Raw genomic sequence first — 10,278 nt, 5'->3', positions numbered from 1 at the left:
GAATTTATGCTACCTTTCAGTATAATGCATGAGAACTGGTGTAATGCCCTCGCACAAAGTGCACGTTAAGGAACACGCACAACATGTTCTTCCAGAGAACGAAAAATTCCAAAGCAGTGGTAATGGCCATCGGTCATCACTGCTGGTGATATCAGTATGCCTCTGCGTCCTTAGTAATTTTCTAGCATCCGTGGGTAACTCTGGATGGTATGGCTTCAGAACTTTAAGCAGGGAATGCAGGTGAGAAGCAGGCAATTGGCTATTAATTGCCCACACGCGCAAGTCGTGCTCTAGACATTGAGTAGCGGCACCAGACTCAAGTGTCATCCTATCTTCATAAACCACCAACTCCTCATTGTCAGAAATCCGCGACAACTCTTACGTTGCACTTTCTATGTCAGAGATGCTGCTAGCGGTGCTAAAATCCGACAAGTGAGAACTGCGGCTTTCAACTGCGTCCTCGCCTGGCGCTGATAAAGAGGATAAAATAACATTATGCGATCAAAAGGCATCTTGATACCGTTCTGCTCCTGTTGCGTACAGTCTGCTGCCATGACCATTATCAATGAGCCTGACAACTGCCAAACAGTTTTCTAACAGTCGTGAACAGCCTCTGCTGCTCTTCGGTGTCGTTGCCGAATGGACACTTCGCTTAGCGAACACTTCATTCTCTTGATGATACAACGAATGTAGCACTTTATCGAACTATCACGAAGGGCATGGGTAACATATATACACTACTGGCTTTGTGACAACCAACACAAGTCATAGCACAACAATGGAAGTCTAGAAATCACTCACCATTGAGGTCATCCTCTGGGCAAGCCTTTGTTGTTTCAGCTGAATTCCAGTGAAACCACAACGAAATACAGCAGCGCGGGCACAGCGACCACGAAAAAAACTGTACTAGAAGAACAAAAAACGTGAAGATCTTGCCACGACTGCCGCTGACACGCGGGTTCTCCGATGAGCGCGCATCGCAGGATTGGCTCTCGGCGCGGCTATAGCGCGGCCGTGGTTTGGATCGGTTTGGATTTGGATTTGTGATGGTGATCTCCATGACTGCGGGGCGTCAGTGAAACCAGAACTAAATTTCTTCGGCAGTTTTAATTTTGTCTGCGTGCTTAATTGAAAAACAAAGTAATTCCAGCTCTTTAAAAATATTTTAGATAAAAATATATCTTTCTACATTAGTGTCACAGAGTGCAAGTACACTTCCACTGCTCACCATTTGCATACACAACACCACATGCAAACTTGCCCTCGAAGTAAAAATTAATAAATAAATAAATTAATTAATACTGTCATGGTGAGGAGAAGTGATCTGGTACCGGCTTTTCTATTCAGGCTTCAGAAATAGCCCAATAGCGCAGACAATTAACCTATAGCATGAATGTTATAGCAATGCCATCGTATGTGGTTCAACATTTATTCATCATTTGACAATATTGCTGCAATGTGAAAAGACCACTTTAGGGCAACGTTATCAGAATGTTGCTTGGTAACATTGCAGCAACATTATCTAATGTTGAAGAATGTTAGCGCAACATAGTACAACATTGGCAATGTTGTTGCAACGTTGCACTAACATACTGTGCTACTAGGGCCATGCTCCAGCCCGCCGGAGCTGAACCGACCTCGCCGCTCACCCCAGCCCCGTCCCCCGCCCGGACCACAAGACACGACGACACAAGACCCCACCGACCCGAGACCCGACCGCCCGAGACCCGACCGACCCAAGACCCACACGTGAAGACACTGCCCCCCTGCCCCTGCCGTCCGGTGCATCCACGGACCTCGGCCGTCAGCTCCTGGCACCCTCCGGCCCGGATGCTTCAAGGACCGGGACTCATTCTCTCATCTTTCTCATCATGGCGGCCAGCACTGCACCATCGTCTACATCCTGTTACACCCCCCACTCAAGACCATCGCCATTTCGCCGTCTGTTAGTCACCGATCGGGACGATCGCTCGGAGGCCCCTGGTAGTGTGACGAAGACGAAGCTGGCAGTGGCGCGGGACGGAGCGCTCGCGCTAGGCCAGCGGCCATTAAATCATCTCTCGTTCATGGTTCACCACGTCTCATTCTTCGGCTGGCCGCCATGTTACAATATCTTTGCCTCGACTGTCGGTTTTCTTCTGCATTTGTAGGAATAGCTGCTTATGCCTACCTGCTTTTTTGCTTGCTTGTTCTGTGAGACATTTTTTGTTACCTATCCTTAGTGCATTTATGCAACCTGTTTCCCAGACATCAACAATTTCATTTGTTTATGTACATATATTCACTACACTGTCTTTTTTGTCCCAACTTTTTCTAATGCACCCACACTCTTTTCTGCTATGCCCGCTGGCCTTGAAGGTAATTAAATGAAAAATGTCTCCTGCTCATCCATGTGTAACATTCTGATAAGCATCATTACAAGCTATAAATCACAGATCAAAAAACGGTGTGTCTATTCCTTTAAGCACGTGAAAACTTGTAGATCAATTTATCAAGGTGGTGTTCCTCACTTTTCGTAATGATCATAACTGAACATTTTTGGCAGATATATATATATATGTATATATATATATATATGTGTGTGTGTGTGTGTGTGTGTGTGTGTGTGTGTGTGTGTGTGTGTGTGTGTGTGTGTGTGTGTGTGTGTGTGTGTGTGTGTGTGTGTGTGTGTGTGTGCCTTTTCATGAACTGTAAAATATGGCTTGGTTATGCCATCCTGTGTGAGCAAAAGCTTCATGCCAATAAGTTTTCTCAAGTATGTTTTTCAAGCATGTTTTGCATAATAAAAACACACCTCAGTCAAGATCATCTTTGTGATTGTGTCGTTGCATTTACGTTCTTTTGAGTGACTCCAAGCGGTAGGGTAATAGCATGTAATAGCAATGCAAAGTGCCGTGCACTTGACACCTGGGCAAACCTGCACGAACCGACGCTATGCATGCGAGAACGAAACCGAAAATGAAAGTAGAGCCTCCAAGATTCCTGTTATCGCCTATCATATCTGAGGCCAGTGCGTTTCCCCGGGTCCGCTAGGTGCGCTGTGCACAAAAGTCGGCCGCTGGGGCCTACGGGAGTGTCCGCTCTTTACTTCTATATTACTCTATGGTTCCATCTTCACTGCTCGCACTTCTCTATTATACAGACTGTGCGTTTTTTTTTTTTCATTTGGCACCACTTTTTCTACAAAATATTTTTCGCTCCATTTTTCTTGTTCGTGGTTATTTCAGGGAACATAACTTCCCACCTTTAGTTGTGGTCGGTGATATAAAGGAATACACTTAAAATTAATTACATATGAGAATACAGTCTAAGAGCACTTGCTGCTGGGCTGGTTGGTTATGGTTCATAATTAAATAGTTTTTAGGCGCAAAAAACAGACAAGACACATAGGTAGGTATGTAAGTACGTTTCATGCATGCAATAAAATCAGTTGGAAGTTGGCGCTTCGTCCTGTCACCTACTAATATGTCTTGTCCGTTTTTGCGCCTAAAAAATATTTAATTATATACATGTGATAAGGCTTAAGCCCCCCTCATTTTGTAAACGCACTTGCCGCGCGGCGTTATGTAACCCGAAAGCACGCAGCTGACAATTCTACCTCTGCATGGCTATACGTACCCGCCAGCGCGACACTGCCGCACCGCCTCTATAGCGCGCTAACTCCGTGTAGGTAGTAGGTGACAGCGCTACGCCTTAACGGTAGGACTGGATAGCTAATAGGTTGATGCCCGTAAGTGCAGAACTGGTCTTTCTCTACTTGACATTCATATATCCGTGCGAGTCCTCATACCGCTCTCTGCGTGGTGGGGCAGCGGATAACCAGTGCGCCCCTACCCTGGGACGGATGTGCCATCGGTATTACTTGTGCGATACTGATTGTGCCACCCTTCACATAACCCCTACTGCCACTTCGGAGGAGGCCGAAGAGGCCGCCATTGCCCTGGCCATCACACGCACGGAGGCCCGATATATTCTATACGACTCTAAAACTGCCATACTAAATTTTGCTCGCGGGAGAGTTCACGTCCCTGCATTTCGCATACTAACTCCCTCGCCGCACACCCGCCCCGCCACATGGAGTTGATATGGGTGCCTGCCATTCCGGGAATCCCGGAAACGAGGCCGCCAACGCTTTAGCCCGAGGTTCTCTCAACCGGGCACCGGCGGCCCCCGACCTGGGGTTCTCGCGGGAGCGCATGCACTCATTCAGTGAAATGACGCAGGCCTGCAAAGCCGAGCGTCGGCTCTACCCTCCACCCCATCCCTCCCTCGACAATTATCATCAGACACTTTGGAGGCGGCTCCAAACACGCACCTTACCATCCCCTTATATACGCTCGCGCTATCACCAAGTCCACACAAACCCCTCCTGTACCCTCTGCCACCACCCCAAAGCCACTCTAGACCATATCCTTTTCCTCTGCCCGGCGGATCCTCCTCCGCGGGGCCTGGAGCACCTCACCACTTGGGAGGCTTGGGAGACCCTACTGCGTTCTGAGGACCCGGCCAAGCAAGCCATCGCACCGGCCGGGCTGCCAGCGTCATGAGCCTCTGGGACATGAAAGTTTGAGTGCAGTGGGGCCGTGCGGGGGCTCACGGACCTGTGTGTCCCAAACTTCCCAGTTGTAAATAAAGTTTTCACCACCACCATCCCGCGCGACAAATCATTAATTTTACAGCCACTTCTCAGGTTGTATGCAGGGTAGCAAACCGATTATTCTTCGGTTAACCTCCCTGCCTTTCCTCTTATTCCTCCTCCTCCTCCTGTCAGGTTTTATGAGCACACCACCTTTTATGGACACCTTCGATTCTCAACGCACGCACATTCATAGGAATGGTTTTCGCCCAATGGGGTAAGGCTTACGCCTTAATAACTGAACAAATGGCGTACCAGTTCATGGCAGTACGTTATAAGCATGAGCGTTGACTCGTAAGTGGGCCACTTAGTTTCCTAGCTAGAAAGTCGCAGGAAAGAGAGAACAATAAAGGCACCTAGCAAACTCTATGAATCATGAAGTGGCATTCCGTGTTTGAACGCTACAACCTCGAAAGTGTGGTCTCTCCTCGTATTATCTGGAAGCGCAATTTTTACATCATTAAAGTATTTTGAGAAGGTCTGCTACATGATGTTTAATAACCCATAGCGTCAGGAAAGATGAGGGATGTCGTGGTGGACGGCTCCTAAATAATTAAGACCAGCTGGGTTTGTTATGTGCACTCACATCGCAGTTACATGGGCGCCTTGCGTTTCGCCTCAATGAAAACGCGGCTGCTGCGGCAAAGCACAAAGCGACGTCCTCATGCTCAGCAGCTGAGAGAGAGAGAGAAAAACTTTATCATGGCAAGTGTGTTTAGACCCCCCTTGGGTCCCTGGACCACCGCACGGTCCCACTCTACGTCGTAACGTTCATGCGGTGTTTGTCCATGACGTCGGCACCCCGAAGCACCGCAGCAAGCTGCGATGGCGGGTCCGGAGACGAGAGCACGACCTCCCAGTCCTCCCAACTTGATAACGCGGGCTGTCCCTGCGGGGGAGGATCAGCAGGGCAGCCGAAAAGGATGTGGGAGTGTGGCTTGAGGGTCGCCGCACAGGGTGCATGCAGGGGAGGTGCCACAGTAGAGAGATAGCAGCTGAGGGGATGAGAGAGAGCGGGTCTGGAGGCGTCTCCAGAGGATCTGTTGGGAATGGGTAAGGGAGGGGTGTGGAGGAGGGTAAGTCCGACGGTCCAAGCGGGGCATTTACGTGAGCTCTGCAAAGGTGTGCGCCCGCTCTCTCGAGAAACCTGGACCTAGGCCGTCCTGAGCCCGGCAAATCAAACCTCGGGCCAATTTATCGGCAGCCTCGTTTCCTGGATTCCCGGAGTGAGCCGGCACCCACTGGAGCTCTACCCTGCGTGGTAAGTTTTTGGAGGGGGTGTTCAACAACTTCCAAGCAGGGGCGTGAATCCTGCCTCTCGCGAAGTTGAACAGAGCCGTTTTGGAGTCGCTAAAGATGTAGTTTGCATTGGAATGTACAAGGGCTAGGGCGATGGCGGTTTCCTCTGCCTCCTCAGACGTACAGCCCGAGGGAAGGCGGTGTGTGAGGGGCTGTGCTAGGGCTGGATTGTAACCAACTGCTACAGCTTCATGAGTTGTGCACGCGGCGTCTACCCAAATGGCGTCCTGGGCTTGTCCGTAATACTTGTGTAGGGCCTTAGCGCGAGCCATGCGGCGAGGGATGTGGTACTGGGGATGAATGTTCCGGGGAAAAGGTTTCACAACGAGGGGGGTATGAATGTGTCGAGGAATGGCTATAAGGGATGTCTGATTAGCGGGAATGTTGATGCGAAGGGAAGCGAGGATATGCCTGCCAGTTGCGCTCGCGGCAAGTCTTAGATACTGTGTCTGAAGGTGCGCGTCTACTAGTTCCTGAATGGTGTTATGCATGCCTAATTCAAGGAGCTTGGCTGTGCTAGTGCTGCGGGGTAGGTTTAAGGCTGCCTTGGTTGCTAGACGAATCATGGCGTTCACTCGCTCTGCTTCTATGCGGTTCAGCTTAAGATATGGGGTGGCGTATAAAATGCGGCTAAGTGTAAAAGCATGCACTACTTTCATGCTATCCGCTTCGTCTAAACCTTTGTGCAGGGAGGATACGCGGCGTAGAAGTTGCAACACGGATTGCGTGGAGGCCTTGAGTGTTTTAAGGGTATGATCGTTGCGTCTGGAATCCTGCAAGTAAAGGCCAAGGATACGGAGGGTGGGGGTGACGGGGATAGGGGTTCCTTGTAAAGTGATTTGAATGGGCGAATTAGCTGCAGATTTCGGTCTTATGAGGAGAAGCGCGGATTTAGAGGGGGAGCATTCGAGCCCAATAGATGACGCATGAGCAGAGATGGTGTCAGCTGCTAATTGAAGAGTTTCCTCAATTTCTCCATCAGATCCGTGAGTGGTCCATGCCGTAATATCATCAGAGTACAAGGTATGCCTTAGGTGTGGGATGAGAGCGAGTTTATGAGCTAGGGGGATGAGAGCAATATTAAATAGAAGGGGGGAGAGGACCGCGCCTTGGGGTGTTCCAAGCTCGCCGAGTGACTGTCCTCCCTGCCTTTCCTCTTATTCCTCCTCCTCCTCCTGTCAGGTTCTATGAGCACACCACCTTTTATGGACACCTTCGATTCTCAACGCACGCACATTCATAGGAATGGTTTTCGCCCAATGGGGTAAGGCTTACGCCTTAATAACTCTGAACAAATGGCGTACCAGTTCATGGCAGTACGTTATAAGCATGAGCGTTGGCTCGTAAGTGGGCCACTTAGTTTCCTGGCTAGAAAGTCGCAGGAAAGAGAAAACAATAAATGCACCTAGCAAACTCTATGAATCATGAAGTGGCATTCCGTGTTTGAACGCTATACAACCTCGAAAGTGTGGTAACTCTCCTCGTATTATCTGGAAGCGCAATTTTTACATCATTAAAGTATTTTGAGAAGGTCTGCTACATGATGTTTAATAACCCATAGCGTCAGGAAAGATGAGGGATGTCGTGGTGGACGGCTCCTAAATAATTAAGACCAGCTGGGTTTGTTATGTGCACTCACATCGCAGTTACATGGGCGCCTTGCGTTTCGCCTCAATGAAAACGCGGCTGCTGCGGCAAAGCACAAAGCGACGTCCTCATGCTCAGCAGCTGACTGTCCTAACGCATGAGCCACCATGTTGGGGCTCTTTGAACGAAAAGCTATCGCACTAACACATGCCGACCTCGAGCTGTAAATCAACGGTATTGAAAATGTTTCGTATGGGAGCGGTTTCAAAGTGCGACAGATTTTAGGCTCCAGGGCACAGCCAATTAATCAGAAAATCTCGCACGGTATACCTTGCTTCGACACCGGAATTTCATTCGCTTAAGTGGTTGCTGAAGCAGCGCCTCCTTTGACCTGCGCATATCAGTCCCAAACCTGAATGTTGCCTACTAGGACGGACTATCGGATGAGTTCGTAAATGTTCATATGGGGAGGTCCAGCGAAAAGGAAGGAAAAAAATAACGAGGAACACACAGACGAGCGTTGACACGCAACTACATTTCATTACCGATAAAGCTGTATACTTATAGCTAAAATCACAAGATTAAACAGCTCTGACATATGTGCTAAGAGTACTATGTAAAACATCACATCATCAGTAATGGCAAAACCCTCACAATTAAAAGGAATATGTATAGATTAGAAGGTGTCGCCTCCTCTTAGCCTTATTTTTTTTTGCTTAGATAGACAAAGCAACGAATAAGAAAATCATTTATTATTTTTGGTTGATAGGAGCATTTTTAATACTTGAATTATTCACATTCTAAAGGTTTTTCGGAAAGGTGGTAAAGGGTTCTCTTCCAGTTTTGATTCCTTCGAAAACTACTGTCGAGCTTGCTAGTTTAAAGTTGATTTTTAGGGTTCATCACATCTGCTCGATATACTCACCGCGGTCCCTGAAACCACTGCAAAGTTTTTCTTCTGGGCAATCAAAACTGCTAAAGAATGAAACTATGATGACAAGCATTCTTTCAAGCCTGACAAATTCGTGCTCTCATTAGATAGCGAATATGGTGCTGTCACAGGTACTCAAATCAGAAGCCACCGGCTTCCCAAAGGAAGCGATTTCAGCACCTTAAAAAAAGATGTGGTAGAGCTTACTTTCAGCTAGAGCTCTCAAATGCAATAAAGAATAGGAAAGATAAAAAAATTGCGGTTATGGAGCAGGTGCAGCGACAGCTCCCAATGTGAAAAAACTTACAGGACGCTTTCACGTGAATGTGGTTTTCGGCTCCACATAATTAAAGAGTGGAGGCTGTGCCCAATGAAAAACAACCGAGGTGAGAACGTACGAAGAAACAGCCCATTTCATTCTCTTTATTGCTGTTGCGAATAGATCGAAATTTGTGGAATGCGTATCTTCAGTGTTGTATGGTTTTCCTTTATCAAGTAAAAAACTTTATTTGACAGACCTGAAGGTGTACCAGTATTCGACTTAGGCAACATCTGAAGTCACTCTCGTAATACAATTATTGCCGCCTGAAGAAGCACTGCCAGGATTACAAAGAGAGGAACAAAAGTGTGCAGGCCATTAATCACCCACATTTTATTTCTTCATAGATATCAGACAACCCCTTTTTGCCTTTGGCTTGATGCAAACATATTTTGCCACTCTGAATTTCGCCACTCTGTTCCTCTGCGCTCCTCCCCCACTGATCTTTGTAGTCACGCAGATTCCGAATTGCCTGCAATCTCGCCTATTCCTCACTTTAGTAGCCAATAAAGAGTGTCCAAAAGCTTTTGCCAAGAAAGCTGTGTTAAGTAATTTCGCTGGATGAAAGCGTCGCTCTAAATAACAACAGGGTAGAAGCTGAAGCTGGCCGGTATCGATATACTGCATTTTAGCAACAGTGAGACCACTGCCACCGGCAACCGACCTTTTACAAGGAAGAAAAGACCAAGAAGCAAAATACAGGTGTCACCACCTCCCCTTGATTCCGCAGGTAAACTGCGTGCGTGAACATCGAATTGTACCGTGGCGGTGGCTCAGTGGTTTGAGTACCCGCCTCGCATGCTGGAGGTTCGTGGCTCGATCCCCACTGCCGCCGGGTATGCAGCGCTGATACAATGAGTAGAAGCTTTGCCCTGGCCTGGCGCTCGGCTTGTTTAGGGTGAAATGCTTGGGAAATAGGTCTTTCACCCAACCTTCCCAGTTTTAAAAGAAGAAAAATGCCTTGTGCCATGGCGCTCCTTGGCCCCAGATGCCCTTGCGCCGCAAAAAAATCACAATCATCGTTAACACCGCGTTGTAGCGCCGATCCGCCTCGCATGCGGGATGTGCCGGATTCGGCCCCAGTACAGCTGGGGACTCACCGGTTTTCTAATGACTACATGGTTTCCTCCGAACCGGTGCTCAGATTTTCTGGGGTGACATGCTTGAAAAAAGGGTCTTGATCAAACCGCCATTCGCTTCAATACGGCGGCAAACAGTTATTCCCAGTGAAGACGTCACGAGTTTGAAGGGAGTGGAGGGAAAGTGCTTAAATGAAATTTTATCAACCACACATGCCTTTTGCTGCCGGAAAAAATGCTTCTACACCCAGAAAGCGTCAAAGAATCAATTACTGCTGTTAGAAAAAAAAGAATTAAAAATAAAACAGAGCATGACTATATAACGCGAATATTTGCGCGTAAGCTATGCTATGACAGCAACAAAACAAGCCAGGAACAGGACCGGGGGGGGGGGGGGGGGCGCTTTGTCTGGCGGTGTGGTTTGATC

Source organism: Amblyomma mixtum, chromosome 3 (genome assembly GCF_055824585.1).
Source record: "Amblyomma mixtum isolate Tamu chromosome 3, ASM5582458v1, whole genome shotgun sequence".
Classification (NCBI taxonomy): domain Eukaryota; kingdom Metazoa; phylum Arthropoda; class Arachnida; order Ixodida; family Ixodidae; genus Amblyomma; species Amblyomma mixtum.
This window is presented reverse-complemented; position numbering follows the sequence as displayed.